Source organism: Canis lupus, chromosome 11, assembly GCF_048164855.1.
Source record: "Canis lupus baileyi chromosome 11, mCanLup2.hap1, whole genome shotgun sequence".
NCBI classification, from domain to species: domain Eukaryota; kingdom Metazoa; phylum Chordata; class Mammalia; order Carnivora; family Canidae; genus Canis; species Canis lupus.
The window spans coordinates 68,272,876-68,282,339 of record NC_132848.1 but is presented as its reverse complement, the minus strand read 5'-3'; the positions used below and the strand labels follow the sequence as shown (position 1 = coordinate 68,282,339).

The window sequence follows — 9,464 nt, the reverse complement described above, 5'->3', positions numbered from 1 at the left end:
CTTATTTTGACTTAAGTCTTTTCTTAAGATTTTATTTATTTATTCACGAAGGACACACACGGAAAGACAGAGAGAGCAGCGAGTTCCGTGCAGAACTCAATCCTGAGTCTCCAGGATCATGCCCTGGACCGAAGGTGGTGCTAAACCACTGAGCCACCCGGGCTGCCCCTTATTTTGACTTAAAATTTGGATTTTCAGGTCAAAGGCCTCATCTACCCAGTGTGGATTGAGGACCAGCAGTATCAGCATCATCTGTGAGCTTGTTAGAAATGCAGACTCTTGCCCATCCCAGACTGCTGCTCAGAACCTGTAGTTTAACAACACCCCCCCCCACCCCAGGTGATTTGTATGCTCATTTAAGCTTGAGAGGCACCGATTTAGAGCATTACAGGATGAATAAAAGGCAAACAAAACCAAGTGTTAAAATTTAACAACTCAAGAGACTGAGGCATTTTACGAACTCACTAATCAGACCCTTTAAAGCTGAATGTTTGAATTCTGCTGTTCAAAAGAGAGATCATTTTGTTGTGGTTTCCTCCTCCACCTCTCACCAGCTATGTTAATAAGACACAAATCCTTCGTGAAAAGCTCTGAGAAGGATCACGTTGGGTAACACAGAGGAGACTGATGCACCAGTCTTTGTGTTCTACGTCTCTCCTTCTGTGGTTTTGGTTACTAAGAACATTTACATGATGATAGGGTCTTTGTTGCTTAGAAGTCCATCTGCTCCACCTACCTGAACTTGTGCTCAGCTTGGGACTATTATGATTATCTCCATGGTAATTGATTATGATTTCATAAACTCTGAATTAAGACCACAGGTGAAGGGTGAGCAACAAGACTTGATGTGTTCCTAAGCAGAAAAACTACCCATGTTCACATAAATAACCCTTGTAGACAGGCGAACATCAATATTAAACGTTACACACACACACGGAAAAGGGAGGGTGAGACAGATTTGGGGATCCTTATGATTCAGTAGGGCGGTTTCCCAAAGTTGCAAATTGTCTTTAATGCTTCAAGGCTTAAAAAGCTCCTAAAACAATGAGAGAATATTTCATCCTACCTTTCTTTGCTTCTGATTACACCAAACACTACTTTTTTGCCTTCTCCAGCTCTGGAGGACTATAGCATTTGAGCCAAAACCATTCACTTGTAGGGTCTTCAGAAGGAAAAAGACTACATTGCCAGACATATTTTTGTTCAATATTGTGAAGCAGATGGAACACACTAACCTTTCCAACAACCAAAGCACACATGCATGATTGTGCACTTGTGTCTTCATATGTAAAATCTCCTTAAGTATTGAGATGTTATATTCAATTCAACAAATATCCCTCAGACGCTTGCTATGTGAAAGGCAATCTGAAGGGCTCTTCAGGGAGCATGGAGATGAGTCATAAAAAATACTGATATCTTACAGCATATTGCATTACCATGGTACCTGCCACATTCAATAAAACCCTTGGAGCTTCAAAAAAAAAAAAAAAAAACAAACTCAAAACAAAAAAACACTGTGAAGGAGAAAAAAAAATGACGATGATAATAGTAATAGCAGGTGATACATGCAGTGAAGGCATGCCTTCCCTACGTTTTTGTATTTGATTCTGCGTGACGACTAGTTCTGTAGGTTCTGTTTTCATCTCCTGATTTTGTAGGCTTATTTTAGGATAAGAATATTGAAGTACAAAGAGAATAACTGACTTGTCCAAGGGTTTATGAGGAGAGATTGGCAGACCTGGCACCTAGATGATGCTCTGTCCATAATCCCTAGAAGTTATAATCCAGTGACCATAAAGTCTGAAAACGCAGGTAATGTGATGTTATCGTGTGCCCTAATGTAATAGCAGTAAACCATGTCTTTATCTAACTGTCACCCTGTTGTATGGACGCGTGGCAGGAGACAGGGGAGGTATCGGAGAAAGTACTAGGAGGAAAGAAAAATAACAAGGCTTTCCACACTTTATGGAACAGCTTTATGGAGGAAGCGGCATTTGAGCTGGACCTTCACAATAGCTAAGATTTAAACAGCCAAAATAAAGGGAAATAATCCAGATGACGAGAGAACACCGTCAGGGAACAGCGACACTAGTGGGTTAATGTGTAGAACACTAATCTGATTTTGCTCCTTCTAGAAACTCCAAGAACCAAGGTAAAAGGATTTCTTTTGCAAAAGAACTCAAGAAAGAAGAGACAATGGCAACTAACTTTTGAAATCCAGAAAGGGGGTAAGTGGCTCAGGTGCGTGGGTAAGCACACCTCAAACTGGCAAGGGAGAGAGCTGAAAACTGGCCCTGTTTACTCTGCAAAATCCTCAAAGGATAGGGACAGCACAGGATAGCACCAGATCCCTCTAGAACTGGGGATGGAGGCAGGATTAAAGTACAAGGATTAGGAAGTGCTGCCTGAGGAATATTTTTGGCTTTATTTTCAGAGATTTATTACAACCCCTAATTTCCTTCTCACACTCCAAGATGCTGTAAAGCTTCCCCTCTGCAGTCCGGTGAGAAGCCTGGAGAAGGCCTCTGGATTGTGATGCCATGACAGCTGAGGGCATGGGTACGGTGCCAGGAGAACCACGTGTGTACTGATGCTAAGACCCCAGAACATGGCAGCCAAAGTCTCATTTTCTATGGAAGAGATTAGAAAATCTTCTCAAGGGAATCTGATCACAGGCTCAAGGAAAAAAGTATATATATACTGACGTCAGGCCTTTCTCTTCAAATAGGCATAATTACTCTACAGTCAAGTTTTAAGTGGGCAAGCCACACACTCATCCCCAGAATTTCTATCACCTGCTCACTTCTCTAGTCTTAGGCAAGATCAGATAAGACAAGAATGACCAGACATTTAAGGAAAGCTTCTAATATGAAAGGCAGACACCAGAACACACACACACACACACACACACACACACACACACGTTGGAGAAACTTAAAAAAAAAAAACATCAATATCTTTAGAGAGAGAAGATGATATATCTAGGAAGCAAACCTAGAAAGCTATAAAAAAAAAGAAACATTTAGAAAATGAAGAAAAGCTCTTGGAAATTAAAAATATAAAAGCAGAAATTTTAAAAATGCACATAACATGTAGAATATAAAGCTGAAGAAATCTCTTAGAAAACAGAGTAAGAAAACCAAGAGTTGGAAAACAAACAAAAAGACCATCACAGGCCAAATCAGGGAATTGACCACAGTAATAAGTAGAGTTTTAGAAAGAAAGAAAGAACATACACGAGAGGAAACATCAACAAAATAACCAAGAGAAAAGGCCCATGAAGACAGGATGTAAATTGTGAGGCTGCCAGGCTAAGTCCTCAGCACATAGGAAGAAAACAGACCTATATCACCAGGAGATTTCAGAATACCAGGTACAGATGTGGATCCTACCAGCTTCCAACAAGAACATTCAGGAGGATGGTGAAAGGGATCCTGGATAATAGCCAGGCACCAGACACAGAGGTGACTTGTCCAGGTTAGAGCAGTTGGACTCAAGAAAAGGATTTATTAAAGCTTTTGTCACCAGGTCTCCAACAGTACTGCACCTTTTTTTTTTTTTTTTTTTTTTTTTTTTTTTTTTTAGTATATGTGCTGCCGAAGCGAGCACGTGTACTGTCTTTTTAATCCGCGGACAAAGTGCCTTGGAGCACCTGGCACAGACTCTTACCTGTGCTTGGTCAGTCTTTATCTGGGGCAAGTTTCTGTTCCCCAAGGCCTGATGCTGGGATCAGATAAGGGAGCCCATTGCACACACACAAGACCTGCTTCTGAGAGTCAGAGGTAAGATGGAACAGAGAGCATCCATCCCTGTATTAGTCCGCTAGGGCTGTCACAACAAAATACCACAGACTGTGTGGCCTAAACAATGAATACTTATTTTACCATAATTCTAAAAAACCCAGAAATCCAAGATCAAGCTGTCAACAGGTCTGGCATCTCCCGGGGCCTCTCTCCTTCGCCTGCAGATGGCTGTCTTTTCATTGTATCCTCACATGGTCCTTCCTCTGTGCATTCGTGTCCCTAGTGTCTCTGAGTCCAAATTTCCTCTTCTTGTAAAGAAGACCAGTCAGACTGAATCAGGGCCTGCCCTCAAGACCTCATTTTAACTTTATCACCTCTTTAATGCCCTATCTCCAAATACAGTCACATTCTGAGGTACTGGGGGTCAGGGTTTTGACATGTGAATTTTGTTTAGCCCATAACACTCCCTCTCACCATATTTCTTCTGACTGTACAAGAGCCCTGCCAGATGCCCTGCCCACTGACTTCTCCCCAGAAGGTGCTCAAACCACACAGCACCCAGAAACTCTATCCAGCTTATCTTCTCCTAGGCCCTCCATTGGAAAGTAATAATACTACCCTGTTTCTTACAGTTTGGTTTGTGCCTGTGTGTGCGCATATGGATACAGGAATATAGATGTGGGTGAAACAACTACCATAAAAAAAGGAGAGAAAAGAGAAAGCCCAAAGCAACGAGAAAAACAAACGTTTCTTCATCTGAGAAAACAGATCAAAGTATAGAAGGGCATTCAGTGGGCTTCTATTTCTTAGCCTTCCTGGTGGATACACAGTCATTAATTTCATTCATCTTTGAGCTGTACATATGCCTTTTATGTAGCTAAGTTAAAAAACAAAATGAGAGGAAATAGTAGGGTTTGAGCATGGAGTACACTGAGACAACAATGAGTAATTCTGTTGACCTGAAACAGAGAATGAGCTGAAGAATATTTGAAAATAAAGCTGGAAAGCTAAGGCAAAGCCACAGTGTGCAAGTGTTTGAATCTTAACAGGAAGAACAAAGTCAGCAGGCAGTCTGTGAAGCCACTGATTACTCCCCAACAGGGGAAGAGATATAATTGGACTTGTGTTCTAGTAAGGTATAAACGTATCTGATGGGCGCTTACAGGCTGGATAAAGTTGGCCACTGGCTTCCCTTGGCTGTTTGAAGCCACTGTCCTGATTGAGGTGAGTCAACCTCCATAATGGCAGCAAAGCCACATCCTCAGCCTGCCAATGGGGTCAGGCCCTTCCTGTCTCTCCTCATCTTGTATTCCATTGAAAAATAACCCTGCAGGTTATGTAGAAAGATCCGAACCCAAGGACCAATGGAAGGGACATGTGTTGGTGGCCATGCTTGCAAAGTATAATGGCAATTTTATGAAGGCATCAGTAGGCCTTTGTAAATGTGGCATAGCAGGCAGATTGAGGATCTAGGAAGAACATAGAGGAGCCTTCTTTATAAAGTCATAGCTCTCGCCAACTGCCCAAAGGACCAGCCTGGCAGTGAGCAAGCCCAATAAATCTCATGATATAACATTAAGAGTGACCATCTAGTGAACTCCTTAATGTACCACATGCTTGGCACAAGCATGAGTACACAAGCATTGATATGCTTTATGTCATTATGTCTGCTTTTCACAATGAGCTCTTGACCAGATAAGACCTCACACAACTTGTCATGTAAATTCAGGAGTTAAACCCCTTCTACTTATGAAGCTCATGCATTTCTTACTATGCCATGTGACACAGGAGGTTTTATCTACGAACCATTTTCAGCCATAGCCTCCTGACATCATGGAGTTATGGGAAACCGGATGTCCTCTTACTTGTCAAGGATGCTCTAAAGTATGCCACCGAAAGGATGGACCGCAGTACTAGCCATAGACTGGCTACCATGAACTGTTAATTAATTCCTCATGTACATATTCTGTCCCTCGTGGATTACAGAGGAACAGTGAGCATGACTCATTGCTCTTTTTATCCCCAATAGACAGGTCTTGCAAATAGAAGGTGCTTGATGGTGTTTCCTGATCCCTTGACTCATTTGTTCAGTAATATTGTTATCACTCCTTGGGGCCCTTCATATGCTCTCAATTATCTAAAGAACTAGCTTCAGGAATTGAGATTAGCATGGTAGGGCTGCTCCACACAAGCCACATGCATCTTGGGACCACTTGGGGACAGTGACGAATGTGACAAGGCCTATGAAATACTTGTCAATAATGCACATAAAACTATTTTATGTCAGTGTTCATTACACTTCAATGATAATCTATCTGAAACACAAGTCAGAATCAAGTCCCTTTTGTACTAGTTATCTATTGCTGCATAACAAATTATTCCAAAATTTTAGTGGCATAAAACACTAATAACTATCTTTCTGGCTATCCCTCACATTTTCTGTGTGTTAAGAATTCAGGTGTGGCTTGGCTGAGCAGTTCTGACTCAAGAGGTTCCTCCTGAAGTTGCATCAGATGTCAACCTCAGTTCTGTCACCTGAGAGTTTAACTGGGGTTGGAAGATTTTATTCCAAGCACCTATTTAACATGGCTAGGAAGTGGTGCTGGCTACTGGCAGAAGGCCTCAGATCCTCTCCACAGAGCTGCATATCTTCACAGCAGATGGCTGACTTCCCCCAGAGCAAGGGATCCAAGAGACCAAGACATAAGCTGCAATATGTCTTTTTGACTGAGCTGTGAAAGTCACACACTGTCACCCTGCTATATTCTGTTGGTCATACAGATCAGCCCTGATTCAAAGTAGAAGGGGTTACAAAAGGGATTACAAGGATCAATGGAGATCTTCTTGGAGGCTTTCCTGGGTATTTTGTATGCAGAGCTTGGCTCTAATTCCCATTTTGAGGCAGTTTACTATCTTCACCCTGAGACCTGATTGCTCAAGCCAAGGGATTAGTGAAAAGAAACCAAGACACTTGAATTCATGAGGTTTTGTGACCCTAATGAGGCCCATCCGGAAGTCTATAGTTTATTCATTTATTTCACTAAATACCTATTGAGCATTTACCATTTGCTTGGCACATTTCTAGATGCTTAGAATATATCAGTGAGCAAAACTAAACAACAGGCAAGTATATTTATTCATCATCTGTCTTCTTTTTAAGACTTTGAAAATGAGAGATTAACATCTTCTCATTTCTGGGCTTCTTGGAACTCATTCTGTTAATTCTAGAATCTGGCCTTAATACATATAAAACCAAGACAACAATAACAGCAATGATTGCTGTTGTAAAAGTAACATTTGTAGGACATTTGCTATGTGTCAGATGCGTGCTAAGAAGTTTTCATTTATTATATCATTTGATACTCTTAACAGTTTAAAGCAGTAAGTACTTTTGTCATCAGTATTTCTTTTTTGCAAATGAGGAACCTGAGGCTTAGGTCAATAACTTGTCCAAAGTCATACAGTTAGTGAGTGGAAGATCTGGGACTCTAAACCTTCAACCATATTGCAACAAAATCTGTGTTCTTAAAGTTGATGAATCATCCCCTAGCAGATGTTGAAACTCAAATGCCTCTAGAGGTCAGGTAAGTGATGTAAGGGGAGAGAGCTAATGAGACAATAGGGAGTAGTGAGGACATTGGTGAGCTATCGACTCATGTCTGTCTGAAGGCATGAAAGTTCACATTTTTCTTAAACACTTCATTGGCCAAATAAAATACATCGCGGGGCCAGATTCAGCTAGCAAGTCCCAGATTCAAAATTGAGGTATCATATCTTAAATTCAATTAATGTCTCAACTACAAGAATCTTTAAAGTCTTGTACAACTTGGTTTTCATCCAAAGTCTTTATTTAATATATTGGTTTCTCATGGCAAATGAGACAGTGGAGAATAGAAAACGACTAAGACTTCATTCTTCATTTGTTCAGCCAGTAAATATTTATTGAGAGGCTTCTATATGCTAAGCTCTAGGGTTAGAGCAGATAATATAACAATGTCATTCCTGCCTTCCTGGAACCTAGATCTAGGCAGAAGTTTTACATCCATACTCAAGAGAGGATACACAATGTTCCTCAAGCCTATTTTAATATTTGCAAGACCCACTTGTCCCACAGAAAAGACTTTGGGAAGTACTTTACCCTAAACCACAAGTTGCAAAATGACAGCCCACTAGCTGAGTAGATGTACTTGACTGGCCAGCATAGGGATTTAAAGCTTTTGGAAATTTCTTTAGGAAGGGCCTGCACTCTGATATTGGCCACAGACTCTACCTTTATCTATCAGAAATCACCTGTCCTGCTTCAAACATTTATAATGCCTAATGGCTCCTGTACGTATTTGCATTTACACTCTCTTTTCAGTACACAGAATCCCTATTGCTCTGAAATCCTCTTGGCATCTCGGAAAAATGAAGAAAGAAGATTGGCAATTTAAATATTCCAGGTGGAGATAAAGTCTGGGCAATGACTGGGAAGCATGGAAGCACATGCCAAGATTAAGAAACAGCAGAGGGACACCTGGGTGGCTCAGCGGTTGAGGGCCTGCCTTCGGCTCAGGTCGTGACCCCGGGATTCGGGATCGAGTCCCACGTGGGGCTCCTGCGAAGAGCCTGCTTCTCCCTCTGTTTGTCTCTGCCTCTCTCTCTCTCTCTCTCTCTCTGAATCTCTCATGAATAAATAAATAAATCTTTAAAAAAAAAAAAAAAGAAACAGCAGAGATTCCAGGCATCTCTGTAGAATAGCAGAAAGCAGAGATGCTGTCATGGGAAAATGACTTGGAGGGCAAATGAACAGGCAATAAAAAGAGATCCATGCTACCCTGGGGTGAAGCTGAAATGGAACTCCTCAAGGACAAGAATGCCACAGAAATTACAGAACTTCCAGTGAAATTGAATTTCAGATAGTGAATATTTTTTAGCATAAATATGTCCCAAGTATTACATAAGACACACTTATATTTGTGGGCTTTATTTTCTTCTAACATGAAGGAAAGAAACTAGTGGCCATCTCTCATCTTTAGACTCCACTCAGCAGTCTACCTCTGATTGTAAAGGCTATGGGATACTGCATGTGTCAGGAATGCAGGGAGGCTGAAATCTAGCTATTTGAGGACAGAATCAATGGTTTGGGCCTGAGAGAAAAACCTTACAAGCCACTTAGTCCTATTCCTTGCAGAAATACTATGAAAATGGCCTAAGTAGTGACTTAGTTATAAAAAGATCGAAAAAAAAAAAAAATCACTGCATAGGAGGCTGGAGATAGGCCCCTGGTCTTGTACCTTACTTCTAGACAAAGAGGAAATATCCAGGGGTTGGTGCTAGAGAACACCAGTCCAAATCTTGGCCAATAGTCACAGGAAGAAAACAGTCAGGTAGCTTCTCTTCAACATCACCAAATGTTTGCTGTGCTTTCTTCTACATACTTCAAAAGAAGAGAAAGCTTTTTGTTCACTATTAGGTTTTACTATAAAAAGATATTCAATTCCACAAAAATATGCATCTTCAAAAACTCAACCTTGGTCATTTCTCAGACCAAGGTTTTCTCCCCATTAGAATAAGGATCACCAGTGCCCTTTAAAACTAAGTTACAATTCTCATCACGGTGATCCATCATCCTCAAGGACGTTCCTAAACAAAAGGGAGTATCACTGCACAAAGCCTTCTTCCCTGGATATGGTGATATGAGAGCTGCAAGTTTTTAAAAAACCAGGCTTTTACCTTAGG

At 41.1% G+C, this 9,464-nt stretch overlaps 1 long non-coding RNA gene across 1 annotated transcript in view; it reads right to left on the bottom strand.

Annotated features, from left to right (window-relative positions):
- LOC140600386 (uncharacterized) overlaps positions 1-9,464 on the bottom strand; it is a 343,896-nt gene that overhangs the window by 173,573 nt on the left and 160,859 nt on the right. The gene's annotated exons all lie outside the window — the stretch shown is intronic.